The following is a 12,886-nucleotide window of genomic DNA, read 5'->3' as shown; positions in this document are numbered from 1 at the left end:
ATGAATACGCATAATTAATGTGCATGTTACTATGAGGCTTGGAATGATTTGTTAATAATTATTATGATATGTTATGTTGGAAAGATTACGAATGTTTGGCAAATGTTAAGATGTATTAAATTATGCTTATAAATTGAGGGGGGTAAGTATTGTGATTGAGTAAGTTATGCCTATGAAGATTTAATAACGTTAATGTTGTGTTATGTTATGTTTTGTTAGTTGTATGAAAAATATATGACTATTTTTGCTTATTATTAGCATATGAACTTACTATGCTTTGTAGCTTACTCCTCTTCCTTTCCCATATCTTATAGGGTTATTAAGCTAGCTCGGGTTGGAGATCACCGGAGATCCTATCACATTATCAAGCTATCACTACCGGTATTGATGAATCCAAGTAGTTTGAGTCTATGACATGTATATGGATTTGGTCTTTTGGTTATATGTGTTATTATTAATGTGGCCAAATGTGTTGGCCTATAATAGATTATTGTTCAAATTGTACATAGCCACGAATGATGGCCTTTGTTGATTACTAGTTTATTCATGTGTTAATGCCTTCTTGTGGATGTGATGTTAATATGATTTTAATAGGCTAAGTATGATGTTTTAAGCATGATAAATGATGGCATGAGAATGACATATTATTGTCTTAGTTGTGAGTGTTTGGTTGCCTAAGTATGATATGTTTTGTGCCTTTGAATTGATATGAGTGCATGTGTGATTAAGGGTGGCAAATGGCTTGGTAAATAGCCTTGTCTTTTGTCCACACGGTCCGCCCTATGGGCGTGTGATCCGACCATGTGTCCCCTGCATCTTAATTGTTGCAAAACAGAATGCTCAGTATCGAGCACACGGGCATGTGTCTCACTGTGTAACAGACATGGCCTAAGCACACGAGCCCTAATTTATTGATGACATCATAAATAAAGAGTTACACGGGTTAGGGACACAGGCGTGTGTGACCACATAACTTGCCCACGCAGGCTTGTCCCAAGCCACACGGGCGTGTGACCCCTGTTTTTATGAAAAATTTACTACACGGGCGTGTGACCCCTGTTTTTATGAAAAATTTACTAAGTGTTGGGAAAGTTTTCAAATTTCTCGGTTTAGTCCTGAACCATTCCTAATGCATGATTTGGGCCTCATAGGCTTGTTTAAGGGACGACATGAATGTTTTTGAAAAGTTTTAAATTTGAGTGAAAATTTATGTCTCAGTTTCGTATGTTTGTTTGAGTTTAAGTCCAATAATGCCTTGTACCTTATTCCGGCGTCGAATATAGGTAAGGGGTGTTACAGCCTTGCACTCTGAAATTATTTTTTCTCAGCCATCTCAGGGCAATCTCGGATAAAATGCTCTTGGGAACCACACGTGAAACAAGCTCGATCATTCATCCTACACTTGCCGAGATGTCTTCTTCCACAATGCTAACATCTGAGTCTGTTAGACCTAACATTACCCACACTTGCCATTAAAGTAGCTTGAGATTTAAAACTCGAATATTACTTCCCACAGTCTATATGTGAATACCTAGCTGATATGTTCGAACGATATTCATTTCTCTAGATTTCTTTAACTGAGATTGAAATGACCTACTCATTAGCCTTTTTCTTGCATCTCTAGCCTCACTCTCGGCCTTTCTTTTCTTTTTGCTTAGCTCTTCAGCTTTGCAAGCTCATTCAATCAATACAACAGATTCTTTTAGTTCCAAGATTCCAACTAGCAGTCAGATGTCCTCATTCAGCCTATCTTCGAACTTTTTACACATAATAGCCTCAAAGGAAACACACTCTCAGGCATACTTACTAAACTTGACAAATTCTCGCTCGTACTCTGTCACTAACATTCAACCCTATTTCAGCTCAAGAAATTCTTTACATTTCTGATCGATAAACCACTGACTGACATATTTCTTTCAAAATTCCTCTTGAAAGAACTCCTATGTAACCCTCTCTCTCGGTACCATAAATACTAGTGTCTTCTACCATTGATATGCTGTGTCCCTAAATAACGATATAGCACATTTCAAGCATTCTTCGGGTGTACATGAGAACTCATCAAATACCTTGATAGTATTCTCAAGCCAAAACTTGTCTCTCTCGAGGTCATCATCTATACTAGCCCTGAATTTCTCAACACCTTACTTTCGAATCTTATCAATTGGAGGCTTATTTTGTCTTACCAAATCCACACCTTGAGGAACTATAGGAATCGGTTGGGGATAAGGAAGGGGTGGAGGATGTTGAGCATTCAGATTTGTTCGAACAAACTCCGAATTCCACTAATTCATCATGTGGAGGAAGGCTTCCCTAGCCCCTCCTCTCTGACTGACCCTGGGAGGTCTATTTTCAGATGACGCTGCCCCTTAAGCGAGAGCCGGCATATTAATTTCTACATCATTAGCTACAGCTAGGTCCGGATCCATTTACTATATGAAAACACAGTTTAAAATTGATAGGAGTCACCACACTATCACAATTCGTATATGGCATGTATAGCTAGACTATTACATACGCTACGCTAGTCTGACAATTGACTAAACCGTAGCTCTGATACTAATAAATGTAACACCCCTTACCCGTATTCGATGCCAGAACAGAGTACGAGGTATTACCGGACTTGTCACACAAACTTTCATACAATTCTGAGTCATCAATTTGCGTCTAAATTAAAACCATTTGAAAAAACTCATAAAGTCCCTAATACGAGCCTACGAGACCCACAACATGCATTGGAAGTGGTTCGAGACTAAACTGAGAACTTTAGAAAAATTTGTAACACTTAGAAAAATTTTTGCTAAAACAGGGGTCACACGCCCGTGTGGGCAGGCCGTGTGGTCATACATGCCCTTGTCCCAACCCCGTGTAACTCTCTGTTTGTCACCCAAGAACAAATTGAAGACACACGACCAAGCCACATGCCCGTGTGCTAGGCCGTGTGGTCGATTTAAAATTTATGATTTTTTATTAAATAGGTGCAGACTTCACATGGCCAGGCCAAACGCCCATGTTCAAGGTCGTGCCATTCACACGGTTGAGACACACACCCTTGTCTCTGCCCATATGCTCAATTCTGAGCATTCTGTTTCTCAAAATTAAAGTGTAAGGGACACAGGGCTAGAACACATGCTCATGGGGCAAGCCGTATGTCACACACGGTTTAGACACACGCCCGTGTGTCCACCTGTGTAGACAAAATAAGGCTATTTATCAAGCCATTTTGCCACCCTGTAATGCACACACCCACACCTTATAACATAGCACTAATTCAAGAACATACATACAACCAAATCAAACCAAGACATCAACACATCATTCACATGCTACCATTTATCATACATAAACATCACATACTTATCAACTCAAATCATGTAAATTCTCACACCCATGAAAGGCATCATCATATAAATTGCTTATACCAATAGTAGCCAATTTCAAATGGCTTTATACAAAATGAGCTTTCAACCAATATAAGCCAACACATTTGGCCAAATCAATTATGACACATAACAAAATGACCAAGTCCCCTATACATGCCATAATTCAAAATGTTAAAATCATTGGTACCAAAATAATTGTTGATAGCGTGAATGGATCTCTGACGATATCCGATCCCCGAGCTAGCTTGGTGACACTATAAGATAAGGGAAAGGAAGGGGGGTAAGCTATATAGCTTAGTAAGTTCTTATGAAAATAATAAGCATCTTAGCCACACATTTAACATACAATTAACATGATAAAAATTTGCATGAATGTTATTAAAATCTTATAGTCATAACTTCCTCAATCACAACCTTACCAAGGGTTCATCACATATCGAGCACATTATGTATGAGTTTTATGTACATACTTGTACCAACTCGCAACATAACCATAGCCTTTCATAACTTTGAAATTCCCATTGAACACTTGGAATATTAATGGATACTCGAAAATCATGCACAAAAGTGCTATATATGTAGCCAAAGCTACCTCACATATCATAATACATGTAGGCTCGTTTTTGAGCTATTCTCGAGCCTGTTCATGCAGGCCGTTGTCAGAACGTAGCTACACAGTGCTACTCACACAAGCTATCAGGTATTCGCAACATATTCCGGCAGACCCAGCCACTGGTAGGATGTACGAGACCAACACCCGGATTACATAAACACATGGGTTCCTAGTGAGATGTCACTTGTATCCTATTCTATTCCTAAGGTTCAACCGAAATTTCTTGCTTGTCGAAACTTTGTCGAATACATCCAAAGAGTCAAGAAAAATTCATGTAATATTAAAGCATTTAAAACATAAATATAACAATGCATTATTTACATATGAACTTACCTTGGTATAAAAATTAGTAGAATTTGACCTAATAGTCAAACACTTTGTTTTTCCCCGATCTAGGTTTGAACCTCATTTTTCTTGATCTATAATAAAAAATTTAACTCATTTAATACTCACATTGTTCAATTTAGTCCAAGAATCATATTATAGAAAAATTACATTTTTCCCCCTAATGTTTCACATTTTTATAATTTAGTCCCTAGGCTCGTAAAAAGAAATGTATTCAATTTCTTCAAAACCCAAGCCTAGCCCAACCATTTTTATACTCATACCAGCCCACATTTTTTATTTAATCACACTTTTAATACTCATTTTTGTAACTTTTACATATAGGTCCTTTTTGACATTTCCATCGAAAATCACCTAGCAAAAGTTGTTTATCTTACATCTAACAAACATTTTCTACCATTAGGCATCAAAATACACAATTATCTATCATGGGTAAAAAATTATACTTTTATTTTTTCTTGAATTAGTGGTAGAAATAGAAAGATCGGGTTACAACGACTTCAAAAATGTAAAGAGCATTAAAAACAGGGCAAGAACAAACTTACAATCAAGCTTGGAAGATGAAAAAACCCTAGCTATGTCTTCCTTAGTGATATTCAGCTATGGGTGAAGAAGATGGACAAGATTTTGGCTTTATTTTGCTTATTAATTTATTTATTAACCAAATGACCAAAATGCCCTTAACTTAAAACATAAAATTTCTCTTACTTCATGTCCATTTTTGTCCACTAACTTAAAAAATGGTCTAATTATCATCTAAGGACCTTCAGTTTAAAATTTCATATCAATTAGACACCTCTAGCTTCTAGAACACACGTTTTGCATCTATTGCAATTTAGTCTTTTTTGCTAAATTAAGTGCCCAATTGATAAAATTTTCGAACGAAATTTTCACAAAAAAAATTCCATGAAACTATAAATCATAAAAATATAATAAAAATAAAAATTTCTACGTCGGATTCGTGGTCCCGAAACCACTGTTCCGACTAGACCCAAAATCGGGTTGGTACAGTTAGTAACTGGACTTACATTTATAAATCTAATAAAAAAACTAAATTTTTTGAAATAAAAGTAAAAGGATTCAATTCCAAACTTACGAAGAGTATAAAGACTTAAAGTATATTTTAATTATTTTTTAATGTTGAATTGCAGACTAGTTGTAACTGTTTGCTTTAAAATTTAATGTATAATGAATATATTGATACTCTTATAAAGTTAAAAACATGTCACAAGGATTTGTATTCTTCGTAAAAATTGAAACTTAGTCTCTGTACTTTAATTTCCAGTACTTTAGTTTTTTTACATTCCAGATTTTAAAATTTAGGTTTAATTGGTAACAATGTTAAATTTTTTCTGTTAAATTTGTTGGTCTGCCATTTTGAAATTAATTCTCACTTGATGGTCATGTAACTAAAATAAATAAAGTTGAACAAAATAATTTTAATAGTGTTATTATTAGACCTGAAGTTTGAAATCTAAAAAATAAATGGGCTAAATTCCTAAAAAAATAAAAGTACATGACTAAATTAGAAATTTACGAAGAGTATAAGGAGTCATGGTATATTTTGACTTTTTATAATTGTAACACCCCCTACTCGTATTCTTAGCCTAGAATAGGGTACGAGGCATTACCGAACTTAATATGATCAATCATGTAAAAATCAGCCATAAAATTTCTTCTAAATTAAAAACTTTCATACATATGTTTAACGTCCCTTATATGGCCTACGAGGCCCAAAATATACATTTAAGGGTGGTTCGGGACCAAACCGTAAACATATGAAACTTTTACAACACTTAGAAAATTTTCACACTTTGGAGAGTCACATGTCCGTATTTTCAACCCGTGTAACTCTTTGTTTATAACTTCATCACCCTTGTCAGTCGTACACTTCATATAAATAACAAGAAACGTGTATGGGCTCAATTCTCATTAAATTTCTCATATATATACACAATTTCACGTTATGTAATCATACAACATATATCAGCCATATCTCTGTAATCTAAATATATTTTCATAACAATTTATCTTGATTTCATACTATTTCATATTTAAGCTTAAATAACCAAAGTATTTGAAATATCATCTTTATGCAAATAGTACACATGAGGTATATAATTCCATAATTATGAATAAACACATTTATCAAACATTTTCCATGTTCATATATCAATGTCTCATGTCTCCATATATCAATAACCGTCATTTTCATGAATTCCGAGTTCAATTTCATAATTATTTGTCTCGTGTTCAATTTATTCCATGTCGGAACTTTATTCATTAAAACATTTGAATTATCAATACATATGGACAGTACATTCAAGATGAACAATTATATAGTCACAAATGAATTCATTTATCAACCAAGTTCTATACTCATATCTTATCAACTCGTACTTCCTTGTATCACATAATTCCATGTAACACTTGCCAAACTTTGTCAAATTAGTGAACGTCTTACGGAATTGAGTACTTCATTTTCTCGATGCCATAGTTCAACTATGGTCTTACACATCTTCACATAATGATGCCATAGCCCAGCTATGGTCTTACACATATTCATATATTGATGCCATAGCCCAGCTATGGTCTTACACGAATCACATATCTCACTGATGCCATGTCCCAGATATGGTCTTATACAGTAGCATATATCACATTGATGCCATATCCCAGATATGGTCTTATACGGAAATCACTTGTCACTTGTAGCCGAAGCTACCACTATTCACTGACCAGGTAGCCGGAGCTACCATTTTTCACTGATCAGGTAGCCGGAGCTACCACTTTTCACTGATCAGGTAGCAAAAGCTACCACTTTTCACTGATCAGGTAGCCGAAGCTACCACTTTTCACTTGTCATTTGTCCTTGATCAGATAAGTGTAGTCGAAGCTGTCACTTATCACTTTCACTTGTCCTTGATCAGATAAGTGTAGCCGAAGCTATTACTTATCACTTTCATTTGTCCTTGATCAGATAAGTGTAGTCGAAGCTATCATTTATCACTTGTTGCCATGGTCCAACCATGGCCTTTTCCTTCAATTCATCTTGTCACTGAACTGAAATGCTCAATTTGATCATTTATTCAATTTTCATGCTTTTACATTATTCACGATTTTATCATCAATAAATATGAAATAACACATCATGAAAATCATAAAATTAACAAATAATCACTAAAATTTAGGCATATAAACTCACAAGTTCAATTTTTGTATTATAACGATAATCATAATTTCATAATAAATATTCCAAATAAAACATTATATCATTTCTAATCCAACACTTATCGATTATAATCGGGCATGTGATCAATTTATACACAAGTCATTCATATATTTTTTCCTCTTCCTCCTCTCCGTCCACATCTTTGGTATAAATAACACACTTGTAAGTAACCTTATCCATAATTTTAACTAATTACTTATGTGAATATTCAAGCTATCCACCCGTGTCATAGTCACTAAATTATTTATATCTGAAGCTACAGAAATCCAATTTAAGATCCGCTAATTTTTCCTGAAACTAGACTCACATATATTCTTACCATAAAAATTTCATAATTTTTGGTTTGTCCAATTAATACAGTTTATTCATTAAAGTCTCCCCTATTCTGTTGTCTGACAGTTCTGACCCTTTTGTACTAAAAATTAATTATCTCCTCGTAAAGGATTCGAATGATGTTCCCGTTTGTTTCTCTTGAAAATAGACTCATTCAAGATTCTAAAAATATAAATTTAAGCCCCTAATTATTTTTATCAAATTTTTTATGATTTTACAAAGTCAGAACAGGGGAACCCAAAATCATTCTGACCTTGTCTCACAAAATTTATCATATCTCATGATTTACAATACCATTGTTTACATCATTTCTTCTATAAGAAACTAGACTCAATAAGCTATAATTTTATATTTTATTCATCCTTTAATTCCATTTATATATTTTTGGTGATTTTTCAAAGTTGGACTACTGCTTCTGTCCAAAACAGTTTTAGTGCAAAATGTTGATTTCCATTTTGCCCCAAATTTCACAATTCATACAATTCAGTCCTTGCTCAATTAACCCCTCAATTAAGATAATTTTCTTAATTAATACTTTTGCTAGACATTATAAGTTATTTCATAACTATTGAAATTCAGAATTTCCACATAAAACTTTAACTTCAAACTCTTTTACAATTAGGTCCCAAACATTCACTTTCTATTCAATTCTTTCAATAAAATCAGCATATAAACAATTTAAAGCTCTAATTCAATTCCAAATCATCATATACTTCCAGCACATATTCATAGCAACTTTCAATTTCTTTCATAGAATAAAAAACTAATGAATTTAACAAGTGGACCTAGTTGTAAAAGTCACAAAAACACAAAAATTGTAAGAAATAATCAAGAATTGAACTTACTTGAAGTAAAAATATGAAAAAACAGCTTAAGGGAACTCTTTCATGGTGTTTTTGCTGATGAGAATACAGAAAAATAAAGAGAAATCTAGATAATTCCACTTTAGCCCTAGCTTTATTAAGTAAATTTTTCAATTTTCCAATTTTACCCTTAATTCTCCTTATTTTCTTGCTGATTTCATGCCCTTGACTCAAGGTCTATTTTCCTTTTAAATCCTCTTTTTTTTATCATTTAAGCTATTTAATCATTTCCCACAATTTTACATTTGATACAATTTAGTCCTTTTTGTTCAATTAACTATCAAAACTTTAAAATTTCTTGACGAAACTTTAATACTAACTTATTAACACTCCATAAATATTTATAAAAGTATTTATGGCTCCATTTAAAATTCCCGAGTTCTCGATACCTCGTTTTCAATTCTAATTATTTTAATATTTATTTTTAATACACTATTCACTATTTCAAAATTTTTTCTAACTTCACATTTAACTTATACTCACTAAATTAATAATATTTCCTACTCATTTGTCGGATTTAGTGATCTTGAATCACTGTTCCGACACCACTGAAAACTAAGCTGTTACAATAATAGATGAACTATTTGACCTCTAGAGAAAGGATTGTATAAAACAATAACGCCTCATCATCTGAAACCCTTTTTCCAATAGTTCAATGTCATATCAATATTTTCATCCTGGAAAAAAAAAATCAAATCCAAAGTAAAATATTGAAATTCATAATGAAATTGCTGATGTGGCATAAAACTATTAGAAAAAAGGGATAATCTATGTTTCATACAATCCAAAGGGATAATCTATGTTTCATACAATCCTTTCTCATTGCAATAAAAAGATTAAATTATCTCAAACAATATAACTTATTTTAATTACAAAAAAGGCTGTGAAAAATAAAATAAAATAAAATAAATAAAATAAAGAACACACAAATTTTACGTGAAACCCTTTCGGAAAAAAACCACGAGGCGAGAGAAAAGAAAATTCACTATGTCGAAAATTTGAATCAATACAAGAGGAATAGACTATGTCTATTTATAGGCTTGTAAAGCCATATTCTAGTAGGATTGAAACACCTTATCCTAATCAATATAAAATAGATGGAGTTTAATAAGGTTTAAAAAACCTTATTCTAAAATAAAATAAAAGAAGTCTAGTTCTATATGGATTTTACTTTTATTTTATTTTCCATCGTATTTTATTTAAATAAGAATTTGGGTCACTTAATTCTAACAATCTCCACCTTGACACAAATTCTCAATGAACAAGTTCTTCATCGCGAACTTTCAATAAACAAGTTTCTCCACCTCTTCCATAAAACCCCTTAAGGGTTTAACTTCAACAATGAACACCAACCAAGTCTAAGCAATGCTCAAACTTGGTTATAGGAAGTGACTTAGTCATCATATCTGTAGGATTTTCATGAGTACTAATTTTGCTCACAACAATATCACCACGAGCAATAATATCACGAACAAAATGATACCGAACATCAATGTGTTTTGTTCTCTCATGAAACATTTGATCTTTTGTAAGAAAGATGACACTGATCGTCACAAAATCTTGTCTTGATTTGAAGGTCTCCATTAAGTTCACTAAAGAGTCCTTCAACTAAATGACTTCTTTACAAGCCTCGATAATCGCCATGTACTCAACTTCATTGGTAGACAAAGCGATCAGTAGTTTGCAAAGTGGCTTTCCAACCGATTGTACAACCTCCGATTGTAAAGACATAACACGTGAGAGATCTTCTTCTATCAAGGTCTCCAGCAAAATCAGCATCAACATACCCAATGACTCCATCTCTAGTTCTTCCAAACTGTAAGCAAACATCAGTAGTACCTCGTAAGTATCTTAAAATCCACTGAATTGCTTTCCAGTGTTCTTTACCAGGATTCGCCGTGTATCTGCTAACTGCACTGACTGCATATGATAAATCTGGACGTGAACAAACCATAGCATACATGAGAGATCCTACTACACTAGAGTATGGAACATGTGACATGTACTCAATCTCATCATCTGATTGTGGAGACAAAGCTGATGAAAGTCTGAAATGAGCTGCTAAAGGAGTACTAACAGGCTTAGCACTCTGCATATTGAACCTGCAAAGAACTTTCTCAATGTACCCCTTCTGACTTAGGTACAATTTACTTACTTTTCTATCTCTAAGCATCTCCATACCAAGTATCTTCTTTGCTGGTCCTAAATCTTTCATCTCAAATTCTTCACTTAGTTGGGCTTTGACCTTTCTTATCTCTACTTTATCTTTTGTTGCTATCAACATGTCATCAACATAAAGAAGTAGATACACAAAAGAACCATCACTGTTTTTCTTAAAGTAGACACAACTGTCAAAACTACTTCTTTTGAAATAATGAGAAGTCATAAAGGAATCAAACCTCTTGTACCACTTGTCTTGGTGATCTGTTTCAAATCAGAAAGGGACTTTTTCAGCAAGCAAACATAGTCCTCTTTTTCGAGATCAGAACCCTCCGTTGTTGCATGTAAATATCCTCCTCAAGTTCTCCATGCGTAAATGCGTTTTTACATCTAACTGCTCAAGCTCCAAATCATGCATGGCCACAATACCAAGCAAAGCTCGAATCGAACTCGCTTAACAACGGGAGAACACATCTGTGAAGTCCACTCTTGGAATTTGACCGGTAACCCTTTGCAACAAGCCTTGCTTTATATCTGGGTTCTTCAACTCCTGGAGTCCCTTCTTTCTTTTTAAACACCCATTTACAACGAACAACCTTTTTACCTTTAGGAAGTTTTACAAGATCCCATGTTCTGTTTTTGTGGAGTGATTCCATCTCCTCTTGCATTGCAAACATCCACTTTTCTGAGTCTTCACAGCTAATCGCCTCAGAATAATTAAATGGCTCTTGATTCGCATCTATATCTTCAGCCACATTTAAAGCATAAGCAACTAGATCAGCCTCGGCATACTTCTTTGGAGGTTTAATTTCTCTTCTTGTTCTATTTTTGGCGATAGAGTATTGCGGTGAAGAAGCAACTCTATTCTCAATTTTGTACTTGGCTTGAGGAGTTGATTCGTATTAATCGATGCTCCACCGCTTTTGGTTTTCTTTATTGGAAGAGTCTTTAAGAGATAAGTTAGGTAGCATAGCGGTTTCATCAAAACAACATCTCTGCTAATCACAACTTTTCTATTTTTAGGACACCATAACTTATAGCCTTTTACACCACTTTATAACCAAGAAAACGCATTTAATGGATCTCGGTTCCAATTTTCCATTATCAACATGAGCATACGCAGGACACCCAAAATCTTTAAATCGTAATAATTAGCGGGATTACCGGACCATACCTCTTGTGGAGTCTTTTCTTAATGGCAACGGATGGAGATCGGTTGATCAAAAACATGCAAGAGAGGTCGCTACGCCCAAAATGACTTGTAAGTTGGCATTTGACAACATACATCGAACCTTCTCCATGATCGTTCGTTCATTCATTCTGCAACGCCGCTTTTGTGTGGAGTATGACGAATCGTCAAGTGTCTCATGATCCTTCCGACTTGCACAATCTATTAAACTCATCGAATGTAACTCTAAGCCATTGTGCATGCGGAGATATTTTATCTATTTTCCGTCTATTTTTCAATCATAATTTTCCAAGACTTAAATGAGGAAAACACATCGCTTTTCTGCTTCAGGAAGAACGCCCAAACTTTTCTGGAAAAATCATCAATAAAGGTTAGCATATAATTAGCTCCACCTCTCAAAGGCACTCTGGATGGCCCCCACAGATCAGAATGAATATACTCCAACGTTTCCTTCGTGTTATGGATTCCTCTAGTGAATCGAACTCTCTTTTACTTCCCAAAAACACAGTGCTCACAGAAATTCAGTTTGCAAATTCCTTGCCCATTAAGAAGCCCTCTTTTGCTTAATTCTGCCATGCCTTTCTCACTCATATGCCCTAGGCGCATATGCCAAAGTTTAGTAATATCATCATCTGACAAGGAAGAGGAAGCGACAGCTGCATCACCAATAATAGTAGAACCTCAGAAACATATAACTTGGCAATCTTTCTCCGCCCTTTCATCACAACAAGGACCATTTGGAAATCTTTAAACCCCACTTTCACCGTGTAT

Source organism: Gossypium arboreum, chromosome 1 (genome assembly GCF_025698485.1).
Source record: "Gossypium arboreum isolate Shixiya-1 chromosome 1, ASM2569848v2, whole genome shotgun sequence".
Classification (NCBI taxonomy): domain Eukaryota; kingdom Viridiplantae; phylum Streptophyta; class Magnoliopsida; order Malvales; family Malvaceae; genus Gossypium; species Gossypium arboreum.
Note: the sequence above shows the minus strand (reverse complement) of the source record.